The 24,235-nt window shown below is 44.0% G+C and overlaps 1 protein-coding gene across 5 annotated transcripts in view; it reads left to right on the forward strand.

The window, feature by feature from the left end:
• LOC138760672 (uncharacterized) overlaps nucleotides 1–24,235 on the forward strand; it is a 184,149-nt gene that overhangs the window by 144,984 nt on the left and 14,930 nt on the right. Inside the window, exons 1-2 of one of the 5 annotated variants that reach the window (XR_011355794.1) lie at nucleotides 19,676–19,831; nucleotides 21,223–21,319. The exons of the other annotated variants lie outside the window; for them this stretch is intronic. The gene's annotated coding sequence lies outside the window, so the exon portion shown is untranslated. Of the gene's footprint in view, nucleotides 1–19,675; nucleotides 19,832–21,222; nucleotides 21,320–24,235 lie in introns of those variants that run through there. 5 annotated transcript variants of the gene reach the window in all.

A 24,235-nucleotide genomic window follows, 5' to 3' on the forward strand; every position in this document is an offset into this window, starting at 1 on the left:
GGGCCACTGGAGTGAAGAGCATGGAGTCTCCGGGGAGCTAGCCTCAATGGTCCTAGATGAGAACAGACCTCACCAGCTCAGCAACTCTATAGTGACTGTAAAGATAAACAGACATTTTACTAAATGCCTAATCGACACGGGCTCTACTGAGAGTTTCATAGACTCACGGACTGTGAAAAATACAACCTGAAGATGTATCCTCCTAATTACCACATATTTCTCATGCCTCAATCACATTCTATGCATGTGCAAAAACATTGTGTAGTAAATCTGTCGTTCAAGGGGGAAGAATTCTGTAAATTTCAATTGTATATTTTTGATGAACTTTGTGCTTTGGTGTTGTTGGGTTTGGACTTCTTGTGTCACCTTAAAAGCATGACCTTGGAGTATTCCTCAGTGCCCTACCATTTACCATGTAGTTGCCCTCACCTCCCTTATTGCTAGAAGGGTCATATTGATGAAATGGAAAGATGCTGTCCCTCCCACTCCTACTCAGTGGTTGCCTGATATGACAGCATGTTGGACTGGGAAAAATTAGAAGCTCCACTACTGAAATGAATTTTAACTTTGTTTCTTTATGTGGTTTCTTTCTTAATTATTTTCAAAATTTGTAATATTAACTTTTGTTTTTTTTGATCCCTTTGATTACCTTTTTATTATCAAGTAGACAACTGCTTATGTTTAGCCAGTAGCCTCTGAATGGAAGGGGTTGATAATTAGTAAAGTGATGTTTAGGTTTTTTTCTTTATTTCTTTTCAATATAATGTAGCTTTCAACACCATTTTTATTATTATTACGTGTGATTTGTTAATATTTTATTATTATGTATCTTTGTAACATTTACTTGATGAAACCAATAAAAATATTGAAAAAAAGACTTCATTACCTGGAGCATTGAGGGGTGATTTGATAGAGAACACAAGGACATAAGAAATAGGAGCAGGAGTAGGCCATCCGGCCCATCGAGCCTGCTCCACTATTCAATAAGATCACAGCTGATCTGATCATTGACTAAACTCCACCTACCTGCCTTTTCCCCATATCCTTTAATTCCTTTTTTATATAAAAATCTATCTAATTGAACCTTAAATACGTTTACTGAAGTAGCCTCAACTAGATTTGACATTGTCTTTAGGGAAGAAGCCAGAGAGAGCTAGTAGATGATTGATTGCCTCTCTGACTGGAGATTCACTATACTCTGGGAAAAACTGTTTTTCCTCCTCTCCGTCCTAACTCTACTCCCCTGAATCTTGAGACGGTGTCCCTTAGTTGTGGACTCGCGTATCAGTGAAAACAATTTTCCTTCCTCTATCTTATCTATCCCGTTCATCATTTTATATGTTTCTATAAGACCTCCTCTCATTCTTCTGAATTCAAGTGAGTATAATCCCAGGTAATTTAGCCTCTCCTTATACCTCAACTCCCTCATCTCCAGGATCAACCTGGTGAACCTCCTCTGGACTGCCTCCAAGGCCATTATATCCTTCCTCAAGTATGGAGACCAGAACTGCACACAGTACTCCAGTTGAAGCTTTACTAGTATATTGTATAGTTGCAGAATAACAATAGATAACAGATACTGGAGTAGGCCATTTGGACTTTGAACCAGCACTGCCATTCATTTAGATCATAGCTGATCTTCCACTGCACCATGCCCCTGCCTTCCCCCCATAACCCTTAATTCCCTTAATTCCCCCTCCACAAGAACCATAACAGTGTTCAGAAGTGTATGAAGATATGCAGTAGGTTGGTGGAAAGAATAAAGGTGTAAATCATTTTCTAAATGGGCAATGAGTTCAGAAATTGGAGGGACAGAGGGATGTGGGAGTCCTTGTGCAAGATTCCTGGAAAAATAACTTGCAGTTAGGGTCAGTGGCAAGGAAGACAAATGCAATGCTCACAATCATTTTGAGAGGGAAAGAATATAAAAGCAGATATGTCATTGTGATGCTTTTTGTAAGGCATTGGTCAGATCATACTTGGATTATTTTGAGCATTTCTGTGCTCCTTATCTGAGGAAAGATGTTCTGGCATCAGAGAGTATCTAGAGAATGATCCCTGGAATAAAAGGGAGTGCTTGATGGTGCTGGGACTGTACTCACTGGAGTTTAGAAGGATGAAGCAGATCTCATTGAAACCTATTGAATACTGAAAGCACTGGATAGACTGGACTTGGAGAGGATACTTCCTATGGTGGGGGTGTCTGGGACCAGAGGGTACAGCCTCAGAATTCTAAAGTGTCCCTTTGAAGAAAGATAGGACATATCTTTACCCAGAGGGTGATGAATCTATGGAATTCATTGCAGCAGAGAGCTGTGGAGGCTGTCATTGGGTCTGTTTAAGACAGAAGTAGATATGCTCTTGATCAGGAGGGGGAATTGTTGTGAGTGAGGAAACAGGTTTGGTAGGTCTTAAAGGCAAGAACTCTGAACACAGTTTTGATAGGGGGAATATTTCATTTATAGAAAGCAAGTGTGGGAAGTGGTAACTGAAAAAACACACACATACAATGAACTGGTACATACAATGATCAAGGAAAAATCACTACGATGTCCCATCACCCTTCGACTCAGATCAGGCACAGATCTATGCTACAAGGGACACTAATTAAACACTCCCAGCCCTTTTAACAGTCCACATCTTACCAACAGTTTCTCCAGCACCCTTCCATATTTCTAGGCCCAAAATGAAGCAAGGTGGTCCCAAGCTGGCAAAGAGAGGGAACAAAGTACACATGGCACCTTTATAGTGTTGGAGAGCTGGGGAGTCCAACCCAGGTAATTGACTGGGGGGCCAATCGCTCAGTGCCAGTCAGGCTAATCTAATTATGGCAGCCAATGACCTGAGGTCAAGTACAGGCAGGCTGGAGTGTGAAGGACAGGTAATTAACATGGGCCAACAGTGAGGTGTGTGCTGATAGGTGGGGCGGAACGGGAACTTGACTGGCAGCTGTTTTGTCCTCTGACTAGATAGGGAGGAGTGCTGTCATGTGACAGCCACAACCTCTCCCAATACAGGAATCAATGGTTATCGGCAGAAGAATGGGGTTGAAAAGAATAATAAATGAACCATGATGGAATGGCAAGACAGACATGAAGGACTGAATGGTTTAATTTCACTCCTATGTCTTATGATCTTATAATAAAATAGTGTAGTCATTAGGTTTGAGACAAATTGCTTGCATATAAATATCCTGATGCAAAGATGATGCCAAATGACACTGTAATGTAATGTATTGTAGCAGTACACCACGGTGGCAATCGGGCCAGTGCTCCAGGTGGCCAATGCGTCCAAGAGTCAGCAGATCATGCAGTGCCACTGGCCCCAGCAAGCGAACCGGCGGCTAAGGCAGTGTAGAGGCGAGCATCCCCAACATGGCGCTGGCCCCACTGCACCGCCATCAGAGGGAAGAAGTTATTGTCATGTAAGAATGTATCTGCACGTGGAAAACCCACTATTGTTATGTGGATGGTGAAGTCAGCAAATGGGGGCAAACGACGGGAACACAAACGGTATAAAAGTTGGGCTTCAGACCCAACAAATAAGAGCTATACTTGACTACACTTGTATGTGTGTGTCTTTACTTTGAGTAGCACATGGCTACAATTGGTGACCCCGAATGTTTAGACGCCATTTAAACCCCAACAATGAGCGAGCTGGCAGCAGTTCACCCAGTCACCCTGAAGCTGCCGACCTTCTGGACAAATCAGTCATGAGTAAAGTTGGATCAGGCTGAAGCACAGTTTTAGATCCGGTAGATCACAGCAGAGTCTACCCAGTCGGTGCTACCACGTGGTAAGCACCCTGGACCAGGACAAGGCAAGCCAGGTGGCCAGTTTCATCCAGGCGCCCCCATCAGAAGGCACCTACACCGCTTTCAAATACTTACTCATGGAGACCTTTGGGTTCTCATGGCACGAGGGAGGGCCACGTCTGCACCACTTGGATGGGCTGGGGGACAGGTCCCCATTGGTCCAGATGAATGATATGCTGGCCCTCATTGGGAAACATGAACCCTGCATAATGTTCGAGCAGGCATTCCTAGAGCAACTACCTGAGGTCATCCAACTGCTCCTAGTGGATGCTGTCTTCAGTGACCCCCCAGAAAGACGCAGCATGAGCAGACATCCTATGGAAGTAGGAAAGAGAGTGCTCAGCATCCGTGGGTTTCATCGCCAAACCCCACAGCCCGCCAAAGGAACAGCAACCCAACAAGGAAGGTGAGCCCAACGACCATTGGTGCTTCTATCTCCAGCAATGGGCTACCGGAGCCTGCCAATGCCGACTGCCGTGCATGTTCCAGGGAAACGCCAGAGCCAACCATCACCGATGACCACAGTGGTTGGCCAGCAAGACAGCCTCCTGTATGTGAGGAACCGTCAATCCGGATGGCGGTTCCTTGTGGACACAGGAGCAGAGGCCAGCGTCATGCCCTGTCAGGGCAGGAAACCAGAAACAGGTAAGGGGCCCAATGCTGAGGGCTGCCAACAGTAGCCCGATCAGGACCTATGGCACACGCAAGGCCCAACTGCAGATGGGAGGCAGCCTCTTCTCGTGGGTGTTCACGTTGGCAGCAGTGGAACTGCTATTCATCAGAGCAGAGTTCTTTTTGTTTTATTTTTCAAACTGTAAAACATATCAACCAAAATACATACAAACATTTCCCTCTTAAATATACACAGTGGCATTTTCTCCCCTTTTTTCCTCCCTACCTTCCCTCCCCCCTTCCCACCCCCCTCCAAAACAAATAAGCATTTAACATATACAATACAATAAAGCCCTTAAACAATGTCATCACACAATGAAAATAAACAAGAAAAATGTGTCATCTACTTTTACACACTGGATCAAGTCATTTTGTCTTATTATCATTTTAGGGGGTGGAGGTCCAAGGGAAGCCCTCTCTGTTATGTTGCATGTACAGTTCCCAAATTTGTTCAAATAATGTAACTTTATTTTTAAAAATTAAATGTTATTTTTTTCCAATGGAATACATTTATTCATTTCCATGTACCATTGCTGTATTCTCAGGATCTCTTCTGATTTCCAAGTTGACATTATACATTTTTTTTTGCTACAGCTAAGGCTATCATAATAAATCTTTTTTGCACTTCATCCAGTTTGAGGCCTAATTCTTTACTTCTTATATTACTTAGAAGAAAGATCTCTGGATTTTTTGGTATGTTGTTTTTTGTGATTTTATTTAATACCTGATTTAGATCTTCCCAAAACTTTCTCACTTTCTCACATGCCCAAATTGCATGTACTGTTGTTCCCATTTCCTTCTTACAGCAAAAACATCTATCTGATAAAGTTGGATCCCATTTTTTTAACTTTTGGGGCGTGATATATAATCTGTGTAACCATTTATTCTGTATCATGCGTAACCTTGTGTTTATTATATTCTTCATAGTTCCAGAACTTAACTTTTCACATGTTTCATTTTTTTATCTTTATGTTTAAATCTTTTTCCCACTTTTGTTTGGGTTTATAGCTTATTTCATAATTTTTCTTCTTTTGCAGCTTGATGTACATGTTCGTTATAAATCTTTTAATTATCATTGTGTTTGTAATCACATTTTCAAAGCTGCTTCCTTCTGGTAATTCAGTCTGTTTCCCAATTTATCCTTTAAGTAGACTTTCAGTTGATGGTATGCAAACATTGTACCATGAGTTATTCCATATTTGTACTTCATTTGTTCAAATGTTAATAAATTATTTCCCAAAAAACAATTTTTCTATTCTTTTAATTCCTTTTCTCTCCCATTCTCTAAAGTAAAGGTTATCTATTGTAAAAGGGATTAGCTGATTTTGCGCCAATAATAATTTTGGTATTTGGTAATTTGTTTTTTTCCTTTCTAAGTGAACCTTCTTCCATATATTGAATAAATGATGCAATACTGGTGAGCTTTTACATCGTACCAGCTTTTCATCCCACATAAAATATATGTTCCGGTACCTTCTCCCCTATTTTATCTAGCTCTATCTTAGTCCAGTCTGGTTTTTCCCTTGTCTGGTAAAAATCTGATAAATACCTTAATTGTGCTGCTCTATAATAATTTTTAAAGTTTGGTAACTGCAAACCACCTTGGTTGTACCTCTCTGTTAATTTATCTAACGCTATCCTCGGTTTCCCCCCATTCCATAAAAAATTCCTTATTATTCTCTTTAGTTATATAACCATATATAACCACTTACAGCACAGAACAGGCCATTTTGGCCCTACTAGTCCATGCTGTAAAAAATCCCCACCCTCCTAGTCCCACTGACCAGCACCCAGTCCATACCCCTTCAGTCCTCTCCTCTCCATGTAACTATCCAGTCTTTCCTTAAATGTAACCAATGATCCCACCTCAACCACGTCTGCCGGAAGCTCATTCCACATCCCCACCACCCTTTGCGTAAAGAAATTTCCCCTCATGTTCCCCTTATAATTTTCTCCCTTCAATCTTAAACCATGCCCTCTAGTTTGAATCTCCCCCACTCTTAATTGAAAAAGCCTATCCACATTTACTCTGTCTGTCCCTTTTAAAATCTTAAACATCTCTATCAAGTCCCCCCTCAATCTTCTACGCTCCAGAGAAAAAAGCCCCAGTCTGCACAACCTTTCCCTGTAACTCAAACCTTGAAATCCTGTCAACATTCTCGTGAACCTTCTCTGCACTCTCTCTATTTTGTTTATATCTTTCCTATAATTTGGTGACCAAAACTGTACACAGTACTCCAAATTTGGCCTCACCAATGCCTTGTACAATTTCATCATAACCTCCCTACTCTTGAATTCAGTACTCTGATTTATGAAGGCCAACATTCAAATGCCTTCTTCACCACACCATCTACCATCTATCAGCCTTGAGGGTACTATTTACCATCACTCCTAAATCCCTTAGTTGCTCTGCACATCTCAATAGCCTACCATTTAATGCATATGACCTATTTAGATTTGCCTTTCCAAAATGTAACACCTCACACTTATCTGTATTAAATTCTATCAGCCATTTCTCAGCCCACACCTCTAGCCTTCCTAAATCACCTTTTAATCTACGGTAATCTTCCTCACTGTCCACAACACCACCAATCTTTGTATCATCCGCAAACTTGCTTATCCAATTCTCCACCCCTACTTCCAGATCGTTAATATATATAACAAACAATAGTGGACCCAGGACTGATCCCTGATGAACTCCACTAGTCACCGGCCTCCAATTGGACAAACAATTTTCTACCACTACTCTCTGACATTGCTGAATCCATTTCACTACCTCCTTATTTATACCTAATGCCTCCACCTTTTTTCCTAACCTCCTGTGGGGAACTTTGTCAAAAGCTTGACTAAAGTCTAAATAGACAACATCCACAGCTTTCCCTTCATCAACCTTTTTTGTAACCCCCTCAAAAAACTCAATCAGGTTTGTCAAGCCTGATCTACCCCTGACAAAACCATGCTGATTACTCCCTATCAATCCCTGTATCTCCAAATATTTGTAAATACCAGCCCTCAGAACACTTTCCATCAACTTGCCCACCACAGATGTCAGACTCACGGGACTATAATTTACATTTGGACCCTTTCTTAAACAGCGGAACCACATGCGCCACCCTCCAATCCTTTGGCACTACCCCCGTGGCCAGTGACATCCTAAATATCTCTGTTAATGGCCCCACTATCTGTCCACAAGCCTCCCTGAGTGTCCTTGGGAATATTTTTTCCGGTCCCGGAGATTTATCCTCTTTTATGTTTTTCAACAAAGCCATCACTACCTCCTCGGTTATCCTTATATGCTTCATGTCCTCCCCACTATTTTTCTTTACTTCAACTGGTTCAATATTTTTTTCCCTAGTGAATACCGAGGCAAAGAAATCATTTAAAGTTTCCCCCATTTCCTCTGACTTCTCACTCAGCCTACCCTCGCTATCTACAAGGGGTCCAATTTTATCCCTCACTAATCTTTTACTTTTAATGTACCTATAGAAACACTTTGGATTTATTTTTTACTCTGTCTGCCAAAGCCTCTTCGTGCCTTTTTTTTGCCTTTCTAAATTCTCAGCTCCCTGCTCTTTATACCTCTTGTACACCTCCCTTTTTCTCCTAACCAAATTTCCAATATTCCTCGAAAACCAAGCCTCCCTATGACTTCCAGCCTTTCCTTTGATCCTCACTGGGACATATCTACTCTGTACCCGCAAAATTTCTTTTTTGAATATCCTCCATTTTTCATTTACATCCTTACCTGAAAATATCCTGTCCCACTCAATACTCCCCAAATCTATTCTTATTCTTTCGAAATTTGCTCTTCTCCAATCCAGAACCTCAACTTTAGGACCCTCCTTGCTCTTCCCTAAAACTACCCTAAAACTAACAGAGTTATGATCACTAGACCCAATTTGTTCTCCAACATTAATGACCGATACCTGACCTAGCTCGTTCCCTAACAGGAGATCCAGTATTACACCGTCCCGAGTCAGTTCTTCTACTAACTGATTTAGAAAACAATCTTGAACACATTTAACGAACTCTAGCCCATCCAGCCCTCTAACTGCATGGGTATCCCAATCAATGTGAGGAAAGTTAAAATCTCCCATGATCACTACATTATGATTCTCACACATATACGTTATCTCCCTACAGATTTGTTCCTCTAATTTTCTTGTCCCATTTGGTGGTCTGTAATACACCCCTATTAGCACCCTCATGCCTCTTTCACCCATCAATTCCACCAAAACAGCCTCACTGGACGATCCCTCCAGACCATCCTGCCACCTCACGGCAGTAATGCCCTCCTTAACAAGCAGAGCAACTCCTCCCCCTTTTATACCCCCTGCTCTATCACATCCAAAACAAATGTATCCTGGAATATTAAGTTGCCAGTCCTGCCCCTCCTGTAGCCAGGTCTCACTAATTGCCACAATATCATGACTCCAAGTATCTGTCCATGCTCTAAGCTCATTTATCTTGTTCACTATGCTTCTTGCATTAAAATATATGCATTTCAGAGAATGACCTTCACATATATTCTCTTTTCTACCTTTTACCTTAATCTCCATCCTACCTTTGTTATCATTATTATTCCTATCTAGGTGGCCATGCTCCCTTGACACTGCTCTCACACTCTGTTCCCCACCCCCCGTCAAACTAGTTTAAACCTTCCCCCACAGCTCTAGCAAATCTGCTTGCCAGCACATTGGTCCCCCTCCAGTTCAAGTGGAGTCTGTCCCTTTTGTACAGGTCTGACCTTCCCCAGAAGAGATCCCAATGATTAAAGAATTTCTCTGTTAAGGGAATTGGTAATGATTGAAATAACACCGCTGGTGTTAATGGATCCTTCCCCATTTTTGGTATTACTGTAATTATTGCTGTCTTACATGAATCTGGTTTCTTCTATCTTGTTCATTACTTCCAGGAGGGCAGACCTCTTGAGAGCCCACAACATGCTGGTGGACCTGAAGTGTTGGAAATTCGTCCACGCACAAACTTTCCAGTCTTTCCCCCCCAAGGATGCCAGGCTCCACCTGAACTCAGTGCAACGATCCATGATCCACAAACAAGTACGTCAAGATCCTGGCAGAGTTCCCAGCAGTGATTACCACCCCAGTTCACCACAGAGATGCCCCGGCACATAGTGCAGCATCACATCCTCACCCAAGGACCACCGCTCCACACATGAGGAAGACGATTCACTCCAGAGAAGCTCCAACTAGCAAAGGAGGAGTTCAAGAAGCTGGAAAAGCTTGGAATAGTATAGCGGTCAAACAGCTCATGGGCTTCTCCCCTGCACATGGTGCCCAAAGCCATTGGGGGTTGGAGACTATGTGGCAACTACTGCCATCTCAATGAGGCCACAATGCCAGATCATTTCCCCTGCTGCATATCCAAGACTTTGTGGCCAGCCTGCACGGGTGAAGATCTTCTCGAAAGTGGACCTCATACATGGATAACAGCAGATCCCAGTACACACTGATGACATCCCCAAGACCACCATCATCACCCTAATTAGTTTGTTCAAATTCTTGCACATCCCATTCAGGTTGAAGAATGCCATGCAAACTTTCCAGCGGCTGATGGACGTAGTGGGCCGAGACCTGCATGGCACCTTCAACTCCTAGATGACATCCTCATGGTGAGCCAAGACTGGCAAGAACACTTGGTGCACTTCCATAACCTCTATACCCAGCTGAGTGAGTTTGGACCAATGGTCAACCCAGCCAAATACCAGTTTGGGTTGGAGACTATTGACTTCCTCGGCCATAGGATAACCAAGGAAAGGGCCACACTGCTACCCAGCAAGCTGGAGGCCATCTGGAAGTTTCCTAGGCCCAGCACAACTAGAGGACTATAAGAGTTCTTGGGGATGATCAACTTTTATCGCGTGTTCATCCCTTCAGCTGCCAGAATCACGCTACTCTTGTTCATCTGGACGGCGGGCAAGGCCAAAGGGTCAAAGAGTTGGGGGATCCTTTCGTGAAGGCCAAAGAATCCCTGGCGGGAGCCGCTCTTTTGGAACATCCGAGGGGGACGCTCCAGCAGTCCTGATGTTGGATGCCTCAGGAACGGCAATCGGCAATGTTCTGGAGCAGCAGATCAAAGCGAGTTGGTGACCACTGGCTTTCTTCAGCAAACACCTGCGGCCTCTGGAACTGAAGTACAGCGCTCTCGACAGAGAACTACTGGCGCTGTACTTAGCCATTTACCACTTCAGGTACTTCATCAAGGGCAGCATATTTACAGCCTTTACAGAACACAACCCCCCGACTTTCACCCTGGCCAAAATCTCGGACCCCTGGTCAGCTCACCAACAGCATCATCTGTTATATATCTCTGAGTACATCACAGACATAGGACACATCTCGGGCAAGTATAATGTGGTTGCGGACGCACTATCCAGGCAGAACATCCATGCGCTATTGAAGGGAATGGATTTTGTGATGCTTGCAAACGTGCAGCAAGATGACGTGGAGATGCCCCAGAACAGGACAGCCATATCAGGACTGCAACTCCAGGACATCCCAGTCAGCTCAGGTAACACCATCCTCCTGTGCGACATGGCCACTGGACAGGCCAGACCTTTCGTCCCAGCAGCTTGGAGATTCCATCCACGGATTGGCTCACCCATTCATCAGGACCACAGTCCAACTGGTGGCCAGCAAATGTGTGGCATGGTCTCTGGAAACAGGTCAGCGGGTGGGTGAAAGCATGCACGCAGTGCCAAACAGCCAAGATGCAGTGGCATACATAGCACTTCGAGCCCGCGGAGCGAAGGTTTGACCATGTCCACCTGAACAGTGTGGGGTTCTGCTACCTGTTCTCAATGGTTGACCATTTCACCAGGTAGTCAGAAGCAGTCCTGATGGCAGACACCTCCATGACCTCATGCACCAGGACCCTCATCTTCTCCTCGGTGGCATGGTTCAGTATACCCTCCCACATTACATCGGACTGAGGGGCCCAATTCACCTCCAGCTTATGATCCGACCTCGCCATTCTGTGGGGCAGTCAGCTACACTACACGACAGCCTATCACCCGCAATCAAATGGGCTGGTGGAGCGTTTCCACAGTCACTTCAAATCTGCACTCATGGCCAGACTACAGGGACCCAACTGGGTAGACGAGCTGCCGTGGGCACTGCTAGGGATCTGCACAGCACCCAAGGAGGACCTCAATACTCTTCTGCTGAACTCGTCTATGGAGCTCCACTGGTGGTTTCTGGGGAATTTGCACCCTCTCCAGACAAGCAACAAGACGCTCAACAGCACGCCTCCGCAGGCTACGGGAATGAGTTGGCAACCTGGCCCCGACTCCACCAACCAGGCATGGACAAGTGAGAACCAACATACCCAAAGAATTGCAAGACTGTGAGTATCTTTTCATTCACAGAGGTCCACACCGTCCAGTGCTACAGGGGTCCTATGAGGGTCCATTCCAGGTCATAAGCAACAACAGTGCCAAGTTCAAGTTGAAGGTCAGAGGCAAGATGGAGATCTTCACTATGGACAGGTTAAAGCTGCCACACCTGGACCCGGCACCAGGCCCAATAAAGATGCCAGCTCCACGAAAGAGAGGCAGATCACCAAAGCCTACAAAGACACTGCCTTCGAGCACCAAAGACAATACTGCCGATTATGGGGGGGGGTGGGGGCTCATGTAGCGGCACTCTGCTGTGGCAATCGGGCTGGTGTTCTGAGCGGCCAGCGCATCCAAGAGCCAACAGACCTTGCAGCAGCACTGCCTCAGCAAGCAAACCGGCGGCTAAGGCAGCTTAGGGTTCAGCATCCCCAACATGGTGCTGGCCCCACTGCACAGCCAACAGATAGAGACAGAGCACAGGGAAGAAGGTATTGTCATGTAAGAATGTATCTGTGTGTGGGAAACCCACTATTGTTATGCGGGTGGTGACATCAGCAAATGGGGGCAAATGGCAGGAACACAAACGGTATAAAAGTTGGGCTTCAGCCCCAATAAACGAGAGCGATACCTGACTATACTCATGCGTGTGTGTGTGTGTGTGTGTGTGTGTGTGTGTGTGTGTGTGTGTGTGTGTGTGTGTGTGTGTGTGTGTGTGTGTGTGTGTGTGTGTGTGTGTGTTGAAGTAGCACGTGGTTACTGTATAATGCAATAAAACCATGTAATGGAAAACTTGCTGTACTACTGACAGGAAATCAATGCAATTAATATTTCTTACAAATTCTTTCCTATAGGTGAGTTTGGATGACTGTTGTTAATTTTTCATAACATATTAGCTTGCTATAAATAGCAAATCATTACCCTGAAATATTTGTGCACTGATTTTTACTATACCAAATCATACTACTGCATCCACAAGCAAGCCAGGTCATGGAGGTGTCGGACTGGGCTGACATCACAATGGTCCCTGGGGTGCAAAGGAGCATGGGAGATGGTTCAACTCACACACTTTTGTGTGTTTTTTTTCTTTTGTTCACTGCACAGCACACTGACCACACTAGGGCATTTATGTTCAGAGTGAAGCCGCAGAAATGCGCAGATGTGTTTTTCATGCCTTGCAAGTTGTAATTACAACCCACTTAATAATTTTTGGATCAGAATAATTGCAAATGAATTTTGTACTGTTCATTTACAGAATGTATTTGGCCATTTCTTGCATTCTTTTGTGAAGTTAAGGTCAATTTCTGACTACAGTTCTGCACCATTGATTCTTTCCTTCACCACATCCCCTAAATAAGCTTCCAGTCATTTATTTCAATGAACACATGCAGTAGACACACATATGTTTCTGTGCAGAGACATTATGTAGCATAGTAACAAGTGGTACACTGAAGGGGGCCGCTAACTGGGACGTGACCCAGTATACAAAATGGGCAACAAATGCGGCGACCGCGCAGTCCCCATGGGGGCCAAAGACATTTGCCCCAGGTTACCACCTACACGGCTGGAAACAAGAGCTGCCCATTCAGAGGCACTTTGTCGTCAGCAGCAGGGAGAGAATATAAACAGAGCTGCCAGTACAATAAATCAATCTTTGACTTTGGCTCCTCGTGTATGTGTGTTTTCTTTCCACACTTTGTGGTAGCGCATGCTACAACACTCATATTTCAGTTTGCATACACTGTCTGGTATCATCTACTTTCATCTACACATGACTTTTCTTCTATCATAAGATTAAAAGTAGATATCCTTTCTGCTAATTTAATGACTTTCAATTTTATTTGTAGGTTTTAAGAAAAAGAAAACAGTCTAAGCTAGGGGTCTCAAACTCAATTTACCCAGGGGCCGCTGGAGGTAGAGTCTGGGTGAGGCTGGGCCGCATCAGGTTTTCCACAAGAAAAGCTTTTACAAAAACATTCCAATGTTATCAAATGTCTTTATTTTTATTTTTTAACACAAAATAAGATGAATAAATAAATAAATTAACAATTCATAAGAAAAAAATAAAATCAATCAGTAATAATTAAATAAAATGAAAATAATAATAATGAAAATAATAATAATACAGCAGATATAGAAGACTGAAGAAACCACATATAGTTGCTGACTGGAGAAATGTAATTATTATTATTCAGATTCAAATGTCTGTATTAACAGTTCTTTAACCTTTAACTTTCTGAACATGAATGGAACATTGAACATAAACTGTTATGAACATGTCTTCTTCTGCCTACTTCTTACTGCTAGAGATCTGACAGCGCTTCCTCTCGCATAGACGAGCCACATTTGGCTTAAGGGAGGAGGCAGTTGAGACCCTCAGTAGGGCTTGAAGATGCTCGTCAGTAAGTCTGGACCTGTACTTGGACTTATTGAAGTTCAAGGTAGAGAAGAGCTTTTCACACAAGTATGTGCTCCCAAAAAGACACATGGTCCGCTTGAACATTCGGGAAAGCTCAGGGAAGCTGGGGGGAAATTCTCTCAAAAATTGCCCAAGCTTGTCTGCTTTTCCACTCACCTCCCTGAACTTGGTTTTGAGTTCAGAGTTGCACTGCAGGTCAATGAGCTCCATTTAAAGCACATTTAAACTGCCTCAGGATCTTCGTGATGCCACCATCTTCACCCTGTACAAAAACAAAGGCGAGAAATCAGACTGCTCAAACTACAGGGGCATCACGCTGCTCTCCATTGCAGGCAAAATCTTCGCTAGGATTCTACTAAATAGAATAATACCTAGTGTCGCCGAGAATATTCTCCCAGAATCACAGTGCAGCTTTCACGCAAACAGAGGAACTACTGACATGGTCTTTGCCCTCAGACAGCTCCAAGAAAAGTGCAGAGAACAAAACAAAGGACTCTACATCACCTTTGTTGACCTCACCAAAGCCTTCGACACCGTGAGCAGGAAAGGGCTTTGGCAAATACTAGAGCGCATCGGATGTCCCCCAAAGTTCCTCAACATGATTATCCAACTGCACGAAAACCAACAAGGTCGGGTCAGATACAGCAATGAGCTCTCTGAACCCTTCTCCATTAACAATGGCGTGAAGCAAGGCTGTGTTCTCGCACCAACCCTCTTTTCAATCTTCTTCAGCATGATGCTGAACCAAGCCATGAAAGACCCCAACAATGAAGACGCTGTTTACATCCGGTACCGCACGGATGGCAGTCTCTTCAATCTGAGGCGCCTGCAAGCTCACACCAAGACACAAGAGAAACTTGTCCGTGAACTACTCTTTGCAGACGATGCCGCTTTAGTTGCCCATTCAGAGCCAGCTCTTCAGCGCTTGACGTCCTGCTTTGCGGAAACTGCCAAAATGTTTGGCCTGGAAGTCAGCCTGAAGTAAACTGAGGTCCTCCATCAGCCAGCTCCCCACCATGACTACCAGCCCCCCCCACATCTCCATCGGGCACACAAAACTCAAAACGGTCAACCAGTTTACCTATCTCGGCTGCACCATTTCATCAGATGCAAGGATCGACAATGAGATAGACAACAGACTCGCCAAGGCAAATAGCGCCTTTGGAAGACCACACAAAAGAGTCTGGAAAAACAACCAACTGAAAAACCTCACAAAGATAAGCATATACAGAGCCGTTGTCATACCCACACTCCTGTTCGGCTCCGAATCATGGGTCCTCTACCGGCATCACCTACGGCTCCTAGAACGCTTCCACCAGCGTTGTCTCCGCTCCATCCTCAACATCCATTGGAGCGCTTTCATCCCTAACGTCGAAGTACTCGAGATGGCAGAGGTCGACAGCATCGAGTCCACGCTGCTGAAGATCCAGCTGCGCTGGGTGGGTCACGTCTCCAGAATGGAGGACCATCGCCTTCCCAAGATCGTGTTATATGGCGAGCTCTCCACTGGCCACCGTGACAGAGGTGCACCAAAGAAAAGGTACAAGGACTGCCTAAAGAAATCTCTTGGTGCCTGCCACATTGACCACCGCCAGTGGGCTGATATCGCCTCAAACCGTGCATCTTGGCGCCTCACAATTTGGCGGGCAGCAACCTCCTTTGAAGAAGACCGCAGAGCCCACCTCACTGACAAAAGGCAAAGGAGGAAAAACCCAACACCCAACCCCAACCAACCAATTTTCCCCTGCAGCCGCTGCAACCGTGTCTGCCTGTCCCGCATCGGACTGGTCAGCCACAAACGAGCCTGCAGCTGACGTGGACTTTTACCCCCTCCATAAATCTTCGTCCGCGAAGCCAAGCCAAAGAAAAGAAAGCACAGGAGGGACATCTTGCACATCAAAGAAGAAGGGGTCCGCAAAAATTTGAAATGTGGCTCTGTGCATCTTGAAGTCTGCAAATCTGTGATTATATTCCTCCTGTAGTTTCAAAATGACATCCACATACTTCTCACCACTGAATGGTGTGGCTGAATCCATGAGTGCCTTGCATGCTGGGAAATGGCAAAGGTTTGTCTGAGAAAGTTGGGCTTTCCATAACATAAGTTTCGCAGAGAATGCTCTCACGTTGTCATAGGCAACACTGACAAGATTCCCTTTGGCCTTGTAACTTCTTGTTCAGTACATTAAGCTCGTGTAATATCAACAAGAAAAGCTAAGTCCATGAGCCATTTGGGATCACTTACAGCAACCCCATCTTTCTCCATGAAGGCTTTCACTTCCGCTCTCAACTCAAAAAACCTCTTCAATATGTTTCCCCTGCTGAGCCAACGTACCTCGGTGAAGTAGAGCACATCCCCATAATCTGACTCCATTTCCTCTAAAAAAGCACGGAAGCTTCTGTGCTTTAAGCTCCTGGATCTGATTTGGTTGATGCATTTCACAACGACAGACATCACATTGTCAAACTTCAGGCATTTGCTGCAAAGAGCCTGCTGATGGATAATGCAGTGCAGAGCAATGGCCTCCTCCACAATCTCTTCTTCCAGTTTTTTTTTAACAAGTGCCACCAGTCCATTTTTCTTCCCTGTCATTGATGGCGCTCCATCGGTTGTTATTCCAACAAACCTCTTCCATGGCAAACCGGCATTCTCAATGGCATCACACAGCTGGTAAAATATCTCCTGAGCGGTGGTCTGGCCATGCATTGGAATTACTGTGAGCAACTCCTCTGTGACTTCAAAATTGTCATCAACACCACCAACATAGATTGCGAGCTGGGCAGTGTCGGTGATGTCTGTGGTTTCATCAAAAGCGACTGAGTATACACTGAAACATTTTTCTTTCTCACACAGTTGATCATAAATGTCACATGACAGGTCAGAAATGCGCTCTGCCATGGTGTTGGCAGAAAGGCTGATGTTGCTAAACTGACCTTTCTTTTCTGGACAGACAATACTTGCAGCCTGTAATATGCACTTTTTGACAAATTCACCTTCTGTGAATGGCTTTCCTGCTTTAACAATCATCTCACTAACCACATAGCTAGCTTCGACTGCTGCATCATTCTCTTTGGTTGCTTTCTTAAAGAAATCTTGTTGCCTCACTAGACATGTTTTAAGATTAGCAACCCGGTTGGCTCTCTCATCTCCTTGGTATTTTGCATACTCCTCAGCATGTCTAGCTGAATACATTTCAAATTGTATTCGTTGTGCACTGCAACTTTCTCTGTGCAAATAAGACATGTCGGGATACCCCTGTGCTCAACAAAGAAATATTGCACTTCCCACTTTTCCTGAAATTGTCTGTGCTCATCACCAACCTTTCTCTTCACTGCAGGCTTTTTTGGGGCTGTATAATATATATAATTCCACTTGGTGTCACTGTTGCGTTGAAGTTTCAGTGTTTAGCCGTTGCGTCTTTTCCGCTTCTTTTTCTGTCCTGCTGAGCAACAACTTCCGGGTTCAGACTGGACGCCGAAGCGTGTGAAGCGGGAGCGGCCACGGAAATTGCGCATGTGCCGCGTGCATATAATGACAAATAGAAAATGCACACAAATATGCTTATATTCGCAATAAGCCCAGCCGATGTCCCGCCCGCGAGAGCAATATTCCCCACCGTGATTGGTAGGTTCGTTCAGCTCCCCACACAACACTGAAAAGTGCCAATCTTATCAAACTCGCGGGCCGCACTAACATTAAACTTTCATATTAAGGCGGGGCCACAAACTATCGTCCCGAGGGCCGCAGTTGGCCTGCGGGCCGCAAGCTTGAGACCCCTGGTCTAAGCCATTATGCAAATGACCATGGGCTCATAATTGTCAAGTTATAGTAATGTACAGTTCCCTCCATAATGATTGGGACAAACATACTTTTTTCCTTTATTTGCCCCTGAGCTCCACACTTTTAAATCTGTAATAAATCAATTCACATGAGATTAAAGTGCACATTACACATTTTTTTCAAGGTTATGTGTATACATTTTGGTACTTTTTAATACAAAGTTTCCCCATTTCAGGGCATATTTGGAACATTTGGCTTCACAGGTGTTTGTGAGTACTCAGGCATGTTTAATTGCTTCATTGGTGCAGGTATAAGAGTTGCTTCTAAACTTTTGATATCCTTTGGAATATGTAGTTGTCATTTTTCAACTTGAGGACCAGAGAAAGTTATGAGGCTGAAAAATGAGAGTAAAACAGTAAGAGACATCACCCAAACTTCAGGATTACCAAAATCAACTGTTTGGAACATCATAAAGAAGAAAGAGTGTACTGGCGAGCTCAGAAATCACCAAGGGACAGGTGGGCCAATGAACACCTCCACTGCTCATGACAGAAGAACTTAATGAAGAAAAATCCCCAAATGCCTGTCCTACAGATCAGAAACACTCTTCAGGGGGCAGGTGTGGATACAGAAATACAGAGGCTACACTGCAAGATGCAAACCACTAGTTAGCCACAAAATCAAGATGGCCATATTAGAGTTTGCCAAGAAGTGTATAAAAGTGCCTGCAAAGTTCTGGAAAAAGGTCTTATTGGCACCTGAGACTAATATTAACCTGTATCAGAATGATGGCAGGAGCAAAGTGTGGAGCCACAAAGGAACTGCCAAGATCCAAAGCATACCACTTCATCTGTGAAATATGGTTGTGGGGGTGTTATGGCTTGTGCATGTATTTGCTTGTACTTTCACTGGTTTTTCTATTTCTTAAATACTTGAAATACTCAGCAGGTCTTCCAGCAGTTGTGGAAAGAGAAACATTTAATGTCTTGGGCTAGTGTTTGGTGAATTTGCATTAGAATTGGCAGTTCCAGCATTGTTTTTTTTTTCTTCCTGTTCTATTCACGCCAAACAGAAAGATTAATTGCAATTTATCTTTGCCATCCTCACACAACCATCACAAACATCATTCATTCTCTTGTCAGCCATCCTATTCTGGTATTAGGACAGGATAATACCAGAGGGATAATAAATGATGCCAGCTTTGATTTTAGGTTCATCAAACTGTAAAGTTAGCTGCTTTGTCTCCTCACAGATGCTGTATGAAACATTAACTCTGTTTCAACCTGCCTCATTAATAATATATTTTTATTTCCGATTGAGAAAACAAAATGAGAGTATGAGTGAGAATTTTAAAAAAACAGCTATCTGGAAGCTCAGGGTCACCCTTGTAGATTGGATGGAGTTATTTGAATAGTGGTCATCTGATTTAAGAATTTTTTCTTCAGTATAGCAGAGACTATAGAAGAGCCCATAAAGGTTTGCATTTCTGGTTGGACGCAACTCATTCTGGGGACTATGACAGGTGGTGAGTTTGACTGGGGTGATACATGTGTCACACCCTAACAGATGTCCTAAGGTGAGTCACAAAGGACAGACAAGGTGTACAAGGGCAAATGATCACTTGATTTTTCAGTTTGAATAAAGACCATGAAAGGGAGGGCTCACAATTCCTCTGAGCTTTTGGGTCTCAAGTAGGAGGAGTCAGAAAAGTTGCCATGAGGCCCTTTCAAGCAAGGAAAATGCCTGTCTGTAAAGGTGGAGGTTTGTCGCCCTTGCCTCTCTGAATGCTCCAAGGTGCCGATTACAACCCTTCTTGGGGAAGGATAATCAGTGGGGCGCTGTGCTCTGCACCTGACCTGAATGTACAGCTGTCACAAGCAGCTGGTTAGGTGCTGGTTGATGATGCCCGCGACCCATCTCCCCACTCATCCCTCTCCCTCCATGACCTTCTCAAGGCACCGGGAGCTGTTGAGGCAGTGGGGGGCCGGCGGGAGCCATCAGGGTATGGCTGGTGCAGGCTGTGACAGCCTCACTGGTCTACTTTGGCCTTTGGGGCTGCTCTCTGGCTCAAAACGTGGCAGAGCAATGGTTGTCTTCCCTTCCCATAATCCCTCACACAGTTGTAACAGTTCTGGGAAATGCAGAGCGGTTCCAGCTGCATGGGAGATTACGGATAGGGAAAACTGCCATTGCTATGTCACATATTTATGATGGGTGGTGCTATGGCACTTGTCACCCTGCCTCCATCGGATCCAGAGGGTCCTATGAGGCGCTGCTCAACATGAATGTGACTGTAGAGCAGCCTTTTAGGGCCGCTGTCTGAAAGACAAGTTTTAAGTTTTCAATCTGTGCTTGTAGGCGGCCTTCAGGTAAAGGCCTGACATGAAATGGTTTATGGATTACTGGCTTGTGGCAGCCATGCATTCATAGTGATATTGCCTCAATGTTGGCTCTTCCTATCATTGTGAAGCTGAATTCATAAAGCATTGGATTGTTCACCCACTGATAGATGAAACTGTTAAAAGGTAAATGGGTGTGGTTAGCACATACTGTGGTGAGCACTGAAGCATTAGGTGTGGAGTTGCCACAGATGCAGATTTTGGGTGATAGTAGAAAATATTCAAATGAGAACTTTGAAGGCCGAAGTGAAGAAGGGTTCTTTGAGAACAGAAGTTAAACATGGGTAAATCAGCCCTAGGTGATGGGCAAACACAGTTTTAAAATAGTGAGTGATGGCCTTCATTGCTGCCAACCTGCCAAAAGGAAATTGGGTTCAGATCCTGAATTCAGACTGGTAGAATCAGGTGCCTTGCACATCCAATGCAGTAACTCAAATGAGCCTGGAGAAACCAGTGGTTTGAGCAGAAATATATATTTTTTCTAAGGGCAGGGTTCCCTGGAATGGATTCTGTCTGAGAGAGATGAATGGCTGGAATCACTAGATTAGAAGTTACGACTGCATAACTACTCCATCGAGAAAAGGTATTTGGGTCCCTCAGTGCTAGGGATTGTTTTCAGCTACATGGGAGAAAGGAGAATGATTTGGTGGAAATAAATGAGTGAACCAAGGAGATGGAGAAGGAATTCTGCCTTCAGAATGCTGATAGTAAAGGGGAGACAATGATGTTTATTGGAGTCTAGCATTGAAGATGCAGTGGAAGTAAACTCTTTCCTTGTTTTGAAAGCAAGGAGTATGAGAAGTGGAATAGACTGGTCCAAACAACTATGGCATATGAAAAAAGGTATCACAGAAGCAATAGTGTGAAATTCTCATCAGAAAAGGTATGAATGAATTAGATCAATTGGGGAAAATGGAGTCGAGCTCTTCTGTTATTAATGACTTGTAACATTTCAATGTAATATCTCAATTCCTGTATTCAATAGTTTGGAGAGCATTTTCTCTCTTGTTTTAGTTACATCTCCTCTAGATAAATCAGCTGCAATTAACAAGGCTTCACCATCCTATCATAACCATCACCAAAACCACCTGTGCCATTAATTCTCTCTTTATCTCAACTGGGTGTGATGGACCGTGGTGCAGTGTTGCAAACACAAAACACGAGAAAAGACTACTACAGGCTTTAATTGACTTAAACTCTGTACACACCATTTGCTATATCTGGCTCCATGAGTCAGACTGACCCGGGATGGGGCTGGCTTGAGTCTATAAAGAGGTTGGTGATTGATAGCTGGCCAGTTGGGGTCAGCCTCCCAGGTTGCTTACCTGCAGGTACAGTGGTTTCCCCTGCAGTAGGCTGGTGGAAGCACGGCCATTGTTGTGATTATATCATCACACTGTCAAAGGCCCGCTTTCTCCCTCCACAGTTGCTGCCTGACCTGTTGTTCATTTAATACAAGTTCTGTTTATATTTCAGGTATCCAGTGTCTGTGTGCTTTGTTTCAGGTGGTGGACTCTGAAGCAATGCCCCTAGAATGTTTCAATGCCTTTTTACAACTCTTTTCTGTAAAAGAAATTTGAATAATTTTTCAAACATCTCTGAAATGATTCATTGAAAAATAATTCATGTAGTATAACATTTCTACCTTTCTATTCAATTCTCCTAGCAATTTCCCAGCTAAAGTTCTGTTAAAGTTTGAATTAGTTGCTCCAAATCTTTACAGTGCCCTCCATAATGTTTTGGACAAAGATGCTTTTCTTTTCCTTTACTTACCCCTGTGCACCACAGTGTAAAATTGGTGTGTAAAATTGGTGTATAACGTGAGGGGTTTTACGGTGGGCTGAAAACCATCATGTATGAAATCAATTTTTTCTTGTATCTTACAATAATTGTAGTTAATGCATGTATGGAGTATTATATAAAATACTTTTAAAAAAATATACAGAGGCTGTCACACACTTCATCAAAACAGCTGTGGGTGAGTGTAACCCTACCATTCAGGGTTTTCCCCAACCAGAAGGCCTGGATGAACAATGAAATTTGGGACCTGCTGAGAGCTAGATCGCAGGTATTTAACCCCGGAGATCCAGATCAGTACAGCAGGAGCAGGTATGACCTGCGGAATGCCATCTCCCAGGTGAAATGGAAGTTCTTGGTGAAAATGGAAACAACAAGGAAAACCTGACAGATGTGGCAGGGCCTAAATGTTATAACCTGCTACAAAACCAAATCCGATGAAGCAGCAGACGACAAAGCTTCTCTTCCAGAGGAACTGAACAACTTCTACGCCCGATTTGATGACGGTAACAGTGAAGAACCTCCCCTCCACATCCCCTGACGATCCTATGCTGTCCATATCTGAGGATGATGTGCTGCCTTCAGGAGAATGAATCCGAGGAAAGCACCTAGCCCAGATGGATTATCTGACCAAGTATTAAAGATCTGTGCTAAGTCTGACCAACTTGCCATCGTATTCATGGATATCTTCAATATCTCACTCCAGCAGGTACCCACCTGTTTCAAACAGCCATCAGTCATACCAGAACTGAAGAAGAGTGCCGTAACTTGCTTTAACAACTATCAAGCAATAACTCTTATGTCAAAAGTGATGAAGTGTTTTGAAAGGCTGGTAATGAAGCATATCAGTTCCTGTCTGAGCAGTAACATGGATCCATTCCAGCTTACTTATTGTAGAAATGCCATCTCACTGGCTCTACACAAAGTCCTGAAACACCTGGACATCAAAGATACATACATCAGGATGCTCTTTATTGACCACAGTTTGGCATTTAATGTCATCATCACCTCAAAACTGATCAGAAAACTCCAAGACCTGGGACTCAACACGCCTCAATGTAATTGGATCATGGATTTCCTCACATCCCTCCCCACAATCTGTGAAGATTGGTAAGAACATCTCCTCAATCTTCATCAGTACCAGAGTACACAGGGCTGTTCTTATCCCCCTGCTCTACTCACTTTACACATATGACTGATAACACCATCTACAAATTTGACAACAGTACCACAGTAGTGGGTTGTGGAAGAGAAGGGGATGAGCCAGCATTCAGGATGGAGATTGAAAACTTAGCTGAGTGGTGCACCTTGCACTCAATGTCACCAAAACTAAGGAGCTGATTGCTGATTTCAGGAAAGGAAAGCCAGAGGTATGCAATCCAGTGATCATTGGGGGATCAGAGGTGGAGAGGGTGAACAAGTTCTTGGGAGTCACTTCTCAGCAGATCTTTCCTGGATCCAACCAATGGCATCTTGAAGAAAGCATGTCAGCACCTCTACTTCCTCAGGAGTTTATGGAGGCTGGGTATTGCACCAGACACTCTGGCAAATTTCTAGAGGTGTGGTGGAAAGTGTGCTGACCGGCTGCATCACGGTCTGGTATGGGAATACCAATACCCTTGAGCGTAAAGCCCTCCATAAGGTCATGGACACAACACAGGATATCACAGGCAGAACTCTCCCCACTATTGAGTAGATCTACAGGGAATGCTGCCATCAGAGAGCAGCAGCAATCATCAAAGATCCACACCACCCAGCACATGCTCTGTTCTCGCTTCTGCTATCAGGAAAGAGGTCTAGGTGATACAGACTCTCACCAACAGGTTCAGGAACATTTGCTACACTGACACAATCAGACTCCTCAATGACAAACTTGATCAGAGACTCACTTAAAGACTTTCTTGTGCACCATATTCATTTTTCTTTTGTTCTCTCTGTTTTGCACAGTCACATTGTTTACATTGGTTATGTTTACAGTTCTTTTGATTGGTATACATGTTTA

Source organism: Narcine bancroftii, chromosome 4 (assembly GCF_036971445.1).
Source record: "Narcine bancroftii isolate sNarBan1 chromosome 4, sNarBan1.hap1, whole genome shotgun sequence".
In the NCBI taxonomy this organism is placed as follows: Eukaryota; Metazoa; Chordata; class Chondrichthyes; order Torpediniformes; family Narcinidae; genus Narcine; species Narcine bancroftii.